This window comes from Pleurodeles waltl, chromosome 2_1 (assembly GCF_031143425.1).
Source record: "Pleurodeles waltl isolate 20211129_DDA chromosome 2_1, aPleWal1.hap1.20221129, whole genome shotgun sequence".
Taxonomy (NCBI): Eukaryota; Metazoa; Chordata; class Amphibia; order Caudata; family Salamandridae; genus Pleurodeles; species Pleurodeles waltl.
The window spans coordinates 338,436,809-338,450,977 of NC_090438.1; the positions used below are offsets into that span (position 1 = coordinate 338,436,809).

A 14,169-nucleotide genomic window follows, 5' to 3' on the forward strand; every position below is an offset into this window, starting at 1 on the left:
TACACAGACACCAACCCGAGATACTCCTCTTGCAGTAAACACACCTTGCTTGAGAGCACTGCCCCTTCCTTGCGAGAAGAGGATTTGATAGAATCTATCATGCTGGGTTCAAGCGGGGCTCGAGAGGGGTTGCGATCCTTCTGCACCGCTCCTTCCCTTTGAAGGTGATGCAGACATGGAAGGACAAGCAAGGCCGATTTGTGGCCATTACTGGTACAGTAGAGGGGTTGACAATCAATATAGTCAGTATATATAAATTCCCCCAACGATACAACGAGGAACCACTAAAGAACTGACCCAGCTTCTGTTGTGACTTTAATGCAGTCCCGGACCCAAGACTAGACGTGGAAGGCCCAATAACCACTCACAGACGAGATGTGGTGATGGGCCTTATGAACTGGATGACAGCAATGGAACTCAGTGATACATGGCGTCTGCGACACCCACAACAAAAGCAGTACACTCACACCTCAGCGGCACACGGCTCACAGTCCCGAATTGACCTAATACTACTACCCAGCATAGACTGCAATGCCCTGTCACATATTGAAATACTAGCAAGTGGCATATCCGATCACGCACCACTCCGACTAGTTCTAGGCTGGGCCCGACAGATGAACCGTCCCATGTGGAGGCTAAACGCCTGGTACCTACAGGATGAAGAATTTGTAGAACAGCTACAAAAGGCGCAGACCGACTACTTTAGCCTGAACGAGGGATCAGTGTCTTTTCCTGGTGTCTTGTGGGCCGCAGGCAAGGCAGTCCTGAGAGGGTCAGCTAGAGGCCTGATAAGAAAGCTAGAAAGTCTAAAAACTCAAAATATTAAATTACTAGAGAAACAAGCAGCAGAGCTAGAACAGGCACAAGAAAGGAACCCCAACGAGAGATGGGAAAGACATTTATCCCTGATAAGGGAGGAAATCAGAGACCTGTCCGTAGAAGCAGCAAAAGCTCTCTGGCGAACAAACACAGCAAGAATATAAGGATGGGGGACAAAACAGGGAAATTACTACACTGTCTGATTTCCCACCACAGAGCCTCGGCCATTATCTCCGAAATATTGGACGGAGATCAGGGCAAGGTCGAGAAACACCAAGACATAGCAGAGGCCTTTGCCCGCTATTACAAAACACTATACAAGGCCTCGGACGCAGTTGACCCAGCCCACGGCCATAGACTACTTGACACAATTCCCCTGCCCCAACTGCCTCCTTCAGAGATGCAGATCCTAGACGGGCCTTTGACAGAGGAAGAGATAAACAATGCCATCTCGAGACTGGGAACTGGGAAGACCCCAGGTCCCGACGGCTTCCCGTCAGAATACTACAAGAAATATAGGAAGGAGCTAATACCACACCTGATGGCCCTTTTCACAGAAGTGGAACTACAAGGGCGTCTCCCAGAAGGGCTGGATGAGGCTACCATAGTGGAGATTCCCAAATCTAACCCTCCGTCAATGCACTGTGCAGACTATAGACCGATCTCATTGATCAACTGTGAGGTCAAAATCCTTGCCAATATACTAGCAACGCGTCTCAAAAGAGTGTTACCACAGTTGGTTCATATAGATCAATGTGGATTCATGGCAGCCCGCGGAACCCGTCACTGTATCTGCCGCCTTCATGTAGCCCTTGACGAAAGACATAAACTACCCCGAGACTTAGCACTGCTCTTCATTGACTTCGAGAAGGCTTTTGACTCTGTAGACTGGAACTTTCTATTCATGGTGCTGCAGAAAGCGGGACTGGGACCAAGGTTCTGTCAGCTGACCCGAGCGCTATACGCAGACCCCTCAGCCCGGTTACAAATTAACAGAACTCTATCAACACTCCTTGAAGTCAGAAGGGGAATGAGACAGGGATGTTCACTGTCCCCCTTCCTTTGCGCTAACTATCGAGCTTTTGCCCCAGATGTTCTGAATAGATCCGGAATATTGTGGCTGGAAATGGGAAAATGCTACAGAAGATAGAATTGCCCTATATGCAGACGACGTACTTCTTTACATGGGCAGCCCAAGCGTGTCTGGTCCACACAGCCTCCAGCTCCTTAAGAGCTTTGCAACGGCTTTGGGCCTGAAAATGAACCCCGCCAAATCAGTACTAGTACCCTTGGTGAGACCCGAGACTGTTTTGACTGGCAAGACACAATACCCCTCCGCAGACTGAGCTTTAAATACCTGGGCATCTGGGTGACCCTCCTGCCGGAACTGAACTGACGAGTCAAGGCTAGACCTACAAAGATGGCAGGCTCTGTCACTGAACATAATGGGAAGGGCGGCCTTGTATAAAATGATGATCCTACCCAGACTACTACATGCCTTCCAGAACTTCCCCCTCCCCATCCCACGCTCATGGTTTCGCACCCTAGAAACAGTCACAACACAATTCCTGTGGGGAGGAACCAGGCACCAGGTAGCCGTAAAATACTGCAGGAGAGGAACACACGAGGGAGGCCTGGGGATGTCTGATCCATACCTATACTACTTGGCGACTCAGACCCTAATGGTACATGACTGTTTTAATGGAGGGTGGACGGACCCGGCATGTCAGGTGGAGCTGAACACTCTAGGCTTCCCACATATCCTAGATGCGCTATATGGTGCACCTCTCCCCCATGGCATGGGCGAGACAACAAGAGCTGTCCTCCTGGCGTGGAGGGCTGCACTGAGACACACCCAGTGGAACGCTATAATCACCCTACAGACTCCGTTGTGGAGAGGGAGGTGGTTGAGATCCACCGCCGCACTAGAGGGATTTGCAGAATGGGACCTATTAGGGATCTCACTAGTGGGCAATGTCTGGAAGGGAGAAACACTAAAATCCTTTAAGGAGCTCCAGACAGAGTTCCAACTATACCGAACACAGTTTTTTAGACATCTCCAACTCAGACATGCCATAGGAACACAACTCCCCAAGGGCCCGCTACCGGAATTCAATCCCCTTGAAGCAAAACTACTAATGGGAAACATAGGAGGGAAAGGTGTTTCACAACTATATAAAATGCTGATCAATAATATACCAGGAGACATGAACTCGATGAGGAGCGGGTGGGAGACCTGGACCGGGCCTTGGAAGATTCGGAGTGGGCGGAAGCACTAGAAGCCCCCAAGACCTTAGCCATATCGGCAAAACCACGCACTATACAATTTTATTACCTACATAAAGCATATTTAGCACCTAACAGGCTCTCACGGGCTGGACTATGCCCAAATAGCCACTGCCCCCGATGTGACAGGGAACAAGCTGATTTTTTCCATATGGTCTGGTCATGTCCGACCCTACCGATCTATTGGGGTAAGGTTCTGGGGGACTTAAATAAGACAATAGGGACGGAGCTCCAACTCTCTGCCAGTATGGTACTACTGGGGATTATGGAGGGGATGCTGAGGTCGCGGACCATTCGAGCTTTCATTGGGACAGCATTACTTGTGGCCAAAAGAAACATAGCTGCGACATGGACCTTGTCCACTGGCCCATCCCTGCAGAAATGGAGAAAAGGAGTAGACTGGTGTGCAATCCAAGAGAAACAAATATATGAGTTGAGAGGATGCCCCCAGAAATATGAGAAAATATGGGGCCAATGGCTTGGGACACTGTCATAGATTGGACTGGGCTGTCCTTCTCCTCATCGAGCTAAACAAGAATAACACACACGTTCTCCCCCGTGGGGAAAGGAAAGCGCATACACATGACAAATGTATAACATGGAACTGTCTGGTTGTACCTGCACTAAAAGGTTGTTATTGTCAACATAATAAAAATTGGTTATAAAAAAAAAAAAAATCTTTCTCTTGCTATGAGAAGTCAAAGGACAGGTAAAGCAACATTCTATGTACAAACACTCGTGGCACATCTGGAGGGCTGCAAAAAGAACTGATGATGGATGGAATGTCAAACAATGTCAAACATTTACCCACCCAATCACAGACCATACCATTTTGAACCCAGCAATATGCAAATCAGTCTTGACCCTGCTCCCCATAGGAACAGTGCAGCCCGAACTGCCAGGCCAGGTCTTCCTTGGACCAGAATGAAGCATCCAGGGCCTTGTTTTGGATTACCACCCCCCATCAGCCAGGCTAGCTTGAATCAGGAGACATAAGAAGCACCAGATCCACGTCTGGGCATACCCCTTCCACTTAAGGTGATAAATGCAAAAAGAACAGATGATGAATGGAATGCTTCACAATGTCAAACATTCTCCTCCAGCAACAGATCTGGTCCTCAATCCATGGTGGCCTGGAAGTTCGGGCTGGACTGCCCTCAAGGTGAGCAGGGAAAGACTGATTTGCATTTGGATGGGCCCTGCCTGGGGTGGCATGATAGAAAAAAAATGATTTATTACAATGCAACCGGAGTGAGGGCCAGTGGCTGAGATTAATTCATGCATTCCATCCATCACCTTTATGTTTTTATAACTGTGTAGCTGAACACGCACTAATTACAATTTATAATATGAACGGAGTTAGAAAAGCCTCCTTCATAACCAAGGAAAGGGTGGCGGGGCACGTGAGCCAGTCACAGCAATGTCATAACTGTGTACTTTCTCTCTTTAAGGGTCAGTCTAGCTGGTATTGAAGAGAGCAAATCATTTGTTTTGAAAGCTGTGGTAAGTAAATGTCTGAGCTGAGCTGAGATAGGAAACTAGGTGAAGAGGCAAAGACCCAAGCAAAGAGACAGGTTATTCTAAAAGGGCATGCAGAGCATAAAGGTGAGCGTCAAGGAGAAATTGTGGAGCAGAACCTGAAATGGCAAGAAGAGTGAAGATGAACTGGAAAAGAAAGTCCATGGATGTTTCAAAACAAGAAAGGAGCTGAAAAGAAAAAGGCAGGCAGTATACAAAATTGGGAAAAGAGGGATGATGTTTTTTTTGAACGAGCATCTAAATGGGTGATGTAAAACAAAGAGGAGTTGGGTGCTTTGATGCATTTGAGGGAACAGATACATACAAAGATAAATAAGCTTCAAAGGATAGTTTTTGTGCAGGAAGTTATTGTTCTATGGCACAAGGGCATTGTCATTGGCGGTAGGCATTCCAGCGTGTGCCAGTGCTGCGAGAGAGCAGAACCGTGCCATATCTTTGTAAATATGGCACAGTTCTGCCCTATCCTCTCCACGTAGAGTAGTGCAGCAACTACTCTTGCTGCATTGTGTGGGGGTAAATTATCCCCATGGTCCTCATTCCATTGTGCTCATAGCACTGAAGAACTTTCTTTTATCCCGATCTTGACATCCACTGTTCTATGTTGCTGTGTATTTACGTTTATTCTGTCATAAAATTACAACCCTTAGTTAGAAATAAAAGATATAGCTCCATCACAGAAGTAGCAGTGTCAGCAAACGTTTATTTATTTTTTCAAAATGAAGTATGAAACAGATCTATGCTATATTTCTATTATGGGTTTTGCCACAGCACATCACCTACTGGTTGCTGGATTACAGAGCACATTCAAATTTAGGATATGAAAAAATAATCCTGTGTTCTAATCTTTTGAGATCACCAACAAAGGGAGAATGCTTTGTCTTTATTTGTTGTTAGAAAAGGTATTCATCTCTGAATTCAAGAACCAGAAGCCAATCCAGAATTGCTGGGAACACCTCGTAATGTCTCACTAATAGATTGTCCAGAGAGTGAGCACTGATTGGAAGAATGAAGCACATAAACTCAGACCCCAATAGCTGATTATCAGAATTCTGCTTCAAAGCGTCCAGCTGCATCCCCAGATAAAAAGGTTAAACCTTTTTCTGGATGGCTCTGGGACAGATCTATTCATATTTAAATTGTGCTTAGTGGGGGAAAGGAAACCATAAAAATGATGGGGTCTGAAGTAAAATGGTTAACTAGTGTTTGATGATGCTGCAGTTTGTTACAGTGCCTACGTCTCCCATGTCAACATAAAAACGTGATATGTAATTTGTATGTATATTTATTGTCAGGATATACATTGATTGTATGGCCACATACATTTAAAGTAGTCATACCCTCAGGTAGTGTTAGAAGGGATTGCTATTTTAAATATATAGGTAACCGTTGATTTGTAATGTACTTCATGATTACTCATGAAGTCAGCATTAGTAGCCCATCAGAAGGAGCTCTATCTCTGATCACGAGTCAATATCTTTGGGTGGGTGGTTACAGGACCTGGGCTAGCATCACTCAATGCATTAAGCAGAAGAACCCTCGGAGGTGCCAAGGCACCAAAGATGGCTGGATAGAGATGCCAATAGTCTGCAAAGAACATGGTGGCCTTAACAGTACATTGTCTTCTTGGATTATGTGTACGAGGGAGTCTGGCAGGCATTTATCTGCTTCATTCTTACAATGTTGTGCCTCAGAAGACCAGACTCTGAAGTCCGGGTACTTGTAGAGTTTAGGGGTGGTGCTGCAGTCAACTACTAGGGTAGGTGTGCATCGCAGATGTGACCGATGATATCAAAGCTTCTCGGCAGGAAAACACAGTAAACCATAACTGCTGGCTTGTGTTCCAGGCAAGTTGAAAAGTCTAAATTTGCAGAAATCTGGAGTAGTGCATGCTTTCCCGCTATACTGTCTCCCGGGTTCACCTACAGAAAAAACACACAACAATGAATGATTAATGCTGACACATCAATATTTTCTGCATTTAGGAAGGAATGTATTCCCTTCCCAATCCCCACAGTCTCAGATTGTCCACTAAGAAACACAGTGCTGATTATTGGAATCCACCAGACCCAGGTTTCAGGGCCTGCGATTCCAGGATGGATTGTGAGTGTCGCAGAAGGCCCCTAGGTGACTGTGGTATAAGAATTAAGAGTACTCCATGGGACAAAGACAGTGACAGTCTGACTGATAAGTTGTAATTTAAGCTTTTTATTGTCAACAATAAACGTAACCATCCATTTGAATTTTTTACGATTAGCTAATAATCCATGTTAGTCTGTACTGTCTTTTTAGTCCATGTTTACCTTGTTCTTTTACAATGAATTCGGAACACTTTACTTTTTTAAATCAACTGAATACCAAGACCCAAGTGAGCTCAGTTGTTTTTATGTAAGTGCAATCATGACCTGTACTAACGTCATTTCAGAAAATGCATTTTATTGTAATTTCTGTATGTCTTTGTACAATCTCTGCGGTTGGAATTGGGCATTCTGCCATAGCGTTCAATATGCTATTTCACCTCAATAGTGTGTCTAGGAGTGTGATTTCATAGAAAGTAATCCATCACTATGATTATTTCTACCATTATCCTCTAGGCTACCCGTGTTGCAAAGTAAAGATATATGTGAGTCATCTGTCTTTTTGCAGAGGCTACAGCAACATCAAGTGAACCCATGGTGCCTGCTGGTTCCAACATGAAATTTGAAAGAAGCTGTCTGGGTTTTGCCACCTTGGAGGAGTTGCACGGTCTGACCTGCATTTAGGAGATTCTCTGGGGGAACCTGTCCTTTCAAGTAGCTGAAACATGCACACATGCCCAAAATGTAGGTATTGTTTCCTTGGTGCTGTTGGCCATCAGGTATGCTATTGCTGCGTCTGTCACCAGTAGTGGAGTGCAGAACCTGATATGGCGAGAATGTAGCTCACTGTGCTTCCATAGAATAAACTGTCATGATGAGCACCACCACTGTTAGGAAATCTGGATCATCTTCATCCTGCTCTATTGCCACTCATTCTCATCTGTAGTATTTCAGTATTTCAGTATTATTCTTGTATGAGTTCTCTTGTGATGTCCTCTATGATAGGTGTGTAGTCATAGCAGAAAAGTAAGAACTTTAGAAGATGAGGGAATAATATTGTTTGGCATCAACTTACCTGTCCTTTCATTTCTTCTACCAATATGCAGGACATACACAAATAAACTGAAAACCAGTACCCTTGATTTATCACACTTAGGTGCAGTTTTTAGGCTTTGGGTTGACTGGCATTTGAGAAATAATAAAATGTAACATGGCATATTATAATCTTCATCAAAGACATTATTGGGTTGCTTCACCTGATGAAGCTTTGACCTCTATTCCTAAATTTAGTATGGATTTGACACCCTTTTACCCTGCAAAAGAACCATCCCTCTGAGTTTCAAACATTTTGGTAGCTATACATAATCAATATTTCAATCACCTTTAATTCTCTGGATGATTAGACTAGATGGACACCTTATGAGTAGGGCTTGGTGAATTTAATTTCTCAAATCAGCGAGATTGGTTGTTCAAGGGCTGGATTCACAGACGTAATCTTACACTTTAGTTTAGGTTAACACATTTTTAGATATACACAAACTACAATTCAATAGTAACTTTATGGCTTCAGAGAACACTGCAATTGGTGGGGGGAACTCTGCACACAAAAAGATAGGCCTATTATAGCCTTTTATGTACGGAGTTATCCTTCCCAAATGTGGAGTCAGTTCAATCATGAAATTACTATTAAATCATAGGCTGTGAATACAAAAAAATAATAAACTTAAACAAAACTGTAAGTTTAACTTTGTGAAACAAGCCCTAAGTTTCTTATATCCCTACTTGTCACCCAACGTACTTAATGGTTAATATGCCCTTCCTTCAAATTCACCTGTGGAGTGGATTCTGACCCAGATAAAAATTAAGTAAATTGATTCTGCCTTTTAAAAGGTCGCCACAATATTTTAACCATCCCTACACATTATAGTAATGAGCTGATGTCCAGTGGGTACCCTCCTTGGATTTATGAGCTTAGTTGTTAGAGCAGTATTTATGCAACCTTGAAAAAGTGCTTGACTCACTCTAGTTTAGTTAGTCCTATTCATGTATCTGCTGATTTAGATTATCTAAAATTGCGACACAGATCCTCAGCATTGTTATGTATGGAAGTTTGCCTACTAGCTTCAGGAATATGAACCACCCTTTTACCCCCCATCTTCATATAAGCAAAACAGGCCCTGGGCACATGTAGTGCACTATACTAGGGACTAGGGAAATATGCCAATTAGGTATATGCCAATTAGGTATATTTCAATTCAAACCATGTTTTAGGGAGAGGGCACATGCACTTTAGTACTTGTCAGCAGTGGTGAAGTGCTCAGAGTCCTAAGACCAACAAAATAAATCAACAAAAATGTGAGGCAAACAGGCAAAAAGTTTGGGGGAAGTCAACCTTAAGATTGTCAGCTATAGCACTTCCCCCCCAGCTTAAAGTAGGGAGAACTACCCAACCTCATTGGAGTTCTCATCACTAAGAATCTCCCACATCCTTCTTCATACTCAAAATGTGCCAGTTTACTAGCTTCGCATTTACTTCTCACAATTGATTCCAAAAAGGTCTCAAGTGAGCTTTTTGCTCCCAAAATATGATGCCGCAAGTCAGCCTGTGTCATTGCATCCCTGGCAGTATCTATCTGGTTTTAAAGGCTGCATAACTAATCAATCTCCCACAAATAAAAGCCTTATATGTCTCCCATACAGTAGTTATCAATGCCAAACCTAAATTAATCTCAAAGAAGCCCTTAGAATCCCTTTTCAGCCATTGTATTACCTCATTCTCCCCCAAAAGGAATTTATCTAGTGTCCATCTGTGGTGTGCGTGTGGACTTGTAAGGGATATGACCAACGGAACTGCTGAGTGGTCCGAGAGGTGAGCTGGCTGGTGGGAGATACCCACTAATTTATCACAAATTCTCAGATCTTTCAGAAAAAAACAATTCTAGAGGCATGGCCATATTTTTTGGTTGAAAACGTGAACTCCCTAGTCTGCCCCATTCTGATTCGGCAGGGTTCAACCACGTGAACATTCTTGATTATATTGTGGAGACAGTTCCTCATTTTAGCTGTGTTGACAGTTGGTCTAGTGGTAGATCTATCTACAGTAGGATTAAGCAAAACATTGAAGTCCCCTCCAATTATTATCTAATTCATGGCTCTATCTGACAATTGCGCAAATAAATCCTAAGTGGTCCAGTATCATACACATTGGGTCCATAGTAGGAAACCAAAGTATGCACAACCCCTTCTAGCTTAATATTCACCAACACCTATCTCCCCCTAGGGTCAGCACTCACATCTTTCAAATGACCTCGAGTCCCATTTTTCACAATAATTGCTACTCCTTTCACATTACAAGATTGAGTGCAGGTAAACTGAGAAATCTATTTTTGTGTCTTAAGAATATCCATCCATTCCTCATGTCTTAAATGCATCTCCTTTAGGAGAAAGATCTGGTTGTCAGATAGTCTTAAGAATTCAAGGATTCTCTTTCTCCTGCCACTCACTTTGAGGCCGCTCATATTCTAAGTTTAAATCCTAAGATTAAGCATAATATCAGACTCCGTAATCCTGTCCTGGTGCAGACAACTGTCTCCTGTCTGACCCAAAAATGATATTAAGGTATGAGGGCTCTTTTTTTTCTCCTTTCTCCCATCTGCTCCCCACCCAGTGAACATTTAACCAAATCACGCTTAACACCCCAACACTACCCTTATCTTGCCATCCCCTTGGGAACCCTCCTGTAAACCATAATAGGTAGATCATCCTATCCCTGAACCCCGCCACTCTAGACCCTGCTAACCCTCCTTGATTATTTGTTCAATTAGTACCATAACTTGAGGATCTCTCAAGTTTTGCATTTTATTCCTCCACATTACCCTTAAGGTGGCCGGAAACCTAAATTGTGAAGGGGCATCTAAGGTTTTAAGCCCCTGCACATGCTTCCCTAGCTCCCATCGTTGATCTTAAGTTGCCCTAGACATGTCAGACCTTACTGAGAAAGAACAACCATCATGTTTAAAGCCCTGTACTTTAAGAGCCTCTGGGAGAATCTGTTCATTCACTCGATAACAGGCAAAGTTAACCAGAACTTTCCTGGGTTTATGTCTGTTGGGGTTCATCCTAAAGGGATCCAGATGGACCCTCTATATTTCCAAATCAATAGCAGCAACCATGGGAATATGTTCTTTAATTAAGGCTATACTAAAGCTTTTAATATTATCTCCTTCCATTCTCTCCGGGATATTCAAGAACCTAAGATTGTTCCATCTGCAGTGGTTCTCCAAGGATTCCACTTTATGTCTCAGGTCTTTCTCATTTTGTTTTAAAGAGTGAAGCTCCTGCCTTTTAGCCTCCACGCGGTCTGTAGGCCCTCAATAGTGGACTCCATAGCCCCTAATCTCTCCGTCAGATTGGTAATTTTAGCATCAAGACTATCGCAGGCTCCTAGAATTTTAACCTGATTAACCTCAGATATAGAAAACTTGTTGCTTATCGCTTGCAAAATAGATTGGAGTAAAGAGTCTGTATATGTTATACTGTTCCGTGCTGCCTCCACCTCCTGTATTACTGTGGAGTACCCTATTGGCATGATTTGCTTTATCTCTAAGGTAGCTGAACTCTGTAGTGAGTCTACCGGAGTAGATGCTTCCTCTGCTTCCTCTGCTGTAAGAGTGTCCGTATTTGCCAGGGGGGTGGACATACTCTGTTGCATAGGGGTATCAATCTGCTCCTGCACCCTAAAAAAGAACCTGAGTAAAGGAGTAATTTTAGTTTTCTTAATGGTAGTTTTCGCAGAATCTCCTGTCTCTCTATTATGTCCAGCAAGTAAGGTTTTATTACTTTGAAATGGTGCCCCCTCTCACAAGATGCAGAAATTGTAGAAATTGATAATAAATTGGGGGGCTTATCTTTATTAGCACGCTTGCCCTAAGCCCAACAACTACCTGAGAGTTAGATGCGGCTGGCAGGAGGCCCAAGTGATCAGATATGGGCCTGAAGAAGGGTATTTCAGCCCCTGCTGCCATGTCCTGGTCCCAGGTCTTGATGAGTGTCTGGGGGTCATACAAATTTCCCCCCCCAGGGGGCCAGGCTAATCCTAAAAGAAATCCTTAATGGTAAAGGGCTCTAATGGTAGCCCCCTGCCAGCTCCTGCTTCAGCCGGGGAAATGCCGGTGGAGAGCCTGTGCTGGCTATGCCCCAGCCACCTGGTAATATAGCCTGGCTGCCGCCCCTCTGCACTTGGCTCCAGCATGGAGGAGATGAGAAGAAGAGGTGTTGTGCTGCCTCAACCCGCCCGGAGGGATCCCCTGGCCACGGGGCACCCATCCGGCACAAGCATTTTCAGCACGTTCTTGGACGGTTCTCCGAAGAAGTGAGAGACCACAAGGAGCTGTGCGGGAGAGGTGAGAGGGCTTCTGACTGCAGAAGGGCAGGGACTCGCAGCCAGCAGAGCTAGCTGGCCGCCATGTTCCCATTCATAGTGCAGATACTTTACTTCATCGGAGTCACTCTTGTTCCCAGTTGGAGAGATGCAGGTCCAGTCTTTCTCACTACCAGGCAAGAAGGCTAACAGACAGCAGGTCAGCGCAGCAGAGTAGGAGTCCAGGAGAGTCCAGCAGAGTGATAGTCCTTTCAGCAGCACAGCAGTCCTTCTTCCTGGCAGAGAATCTGCAGGTCCAGAAGTGTACTGAGTTGGTAGGGTTGGAAGTCCAGTTCTTATAGAAGCAGGTCACAGATTCAGCCCTTCCTGTGCTGCTGCATCACCCTTGTGCCTGTCTTCTTCTTGCTTTTTCCCCCTGTTTTTTGAGTTGCCTTCTCCCTGCTTTGGCCCTGATTTAACTGGTTTCTCCTTCCTTTTACCTGAGTGCAGTTTCCTTGATAATTCCTTGTTTCCACTGCTTTCTCCTTGCTCTTCTTTCATTTTCACTGCTTTCTCCTTACTTTTCACCCCATTTTTTGAATACCTTCTCCTTGCTCTGCTATCATTTTTACTGCTTTCTCCTTGATTTACCCCCAATTTGTAACTTCTCCTTGCTCTTTTGTCATTTTCACAGCTTTCTCCTTGCTTTCCCCCCTGTTTTTTGATTGCCTTATCCTTGCTTTTTTCATTTTTACTTCTTTCTTATTTGTTTTTTCTCTGATTTTGAGTGCCTTCCCCTTGCTCTTTCCGCATTTTCACTGCTTCCTCCTTTCTTTCGTCCTGTCTTTTGAGTGCCTTCTCCTTGCTTTTCCATCATTTTCACTGCTTTTCCATGCATTTCCTATGTTTTGTAGGTGCTTTCTCCATATTTTTGCCTCAATGCCTCTCCGACCTGCGGTCCGTTTTTTCCTGCCTCCCTTCTAGCCACCCCACCAACTTCCAGTGCCCCTCCTTCCTTCTGGGACCTACTTAATGGAGGTTGCACCATCAACCCATTGAACAGGTTCCAGATCCAGCTCTTCCCATGCTTCTGCATCATTCTTGCTCCTGTCTACTCCCTGCTCTTCCCCCCAGTTTTTTGATTACCTTCTCCTTGCTTTTACCTTATTTTCATTGCTACCTCTTTGCTTTTTCCCCATCTTTTGAGTGCATTCTTCATTCTCTTTCTTTGTTTTCACTCCTTTCTCCTTGCTTTCTTCCCAATTTTTTGAGTGCATTCTTCTTGCTATTCCCTTTTTGACTGCCTTCGCCTTCTGAAGTCCCCTCAAGACCTGGCTGTTAGTATGAGCCCCTGGGATACCCTGTTGGGTGATTAGCCACGCTTTACAAATCCTAATTGATTGAACAATTGCTATCCAGTGATGCCTTTGAATTGGGGGAGAGTTCACAAAAGGGCTTTGAAGTGCACAACAGTCCTCCCTTCTTGCCCTGGCTCCAGACTCATTAAAGGGGCTACGCTACCCTTTGTGTGGGACAGGACATTGCCTATTCAGGTGTGTCAGCCCTTCCCTGCTGTGGATTGCCCATCAGGATGTTGATGTCACATCAGTCACTCCTAAGCTCAAACGTGTGTGGCTGTCTAGAGGGAATGCACATGTCCAACTCCTACCCCATCCCAGATATATATTGGCGTCAGACTGCAGGCACACAGGGTTAAGAGAAGGAAAATCCCAACATTCTAAAAGTGGCATTTACAAAATTGTAATGATAAATTCAACTTTGTCATTAAAGAGGATTTATTATTACAGTTTCATAGGTACTAAAGATGACAGGTTTACGCCTTCCATTTTGGGAACTACAGCTCATTAAATATAATAAGGAATCTCCAGAGTTATCTTATGGGAGGGGCAGGCCGCACAATAGTAAAAACTGAATTTAAGAGTTTTTCACTACCAGGACAAGTAAAACTTAAAAGTATGAGTCCTGCCTTTTAACTACATTGCACCCTGCCCTCCATGCTACCCAGGCCCTACTTAGGGGTGGTGTACACGCAATAAAAGGGGAGTTTCAGGCTTGGATTGGCAAGACGGC

At 44.3% G+C, this 14,169-nt stretch overlaps 1 long non-coding RNA gene across 1 annotated transcript in view; it reads right to left on the bottom strand.

Moving 5' to 3' along the window:
* Positions 1-5,324: 5,324 nt before the first annotated feature.
* The window catches only part of LOC138264741 (uncharacterized), a 70,017-nt gene continuing 61,172 nt past the window's right edge, over positions 5,325-14,169 (bottom strand). Inside the window, exon 5 of the long non-coding RNA XR_011199296.1 lies at positions 5,325-6,563. This is a non-coding gene — a long non-coding RNA (uncharacterized lncRNA). The remainder of the gene's footprint in view (positions 6,564-14,169) is intronic.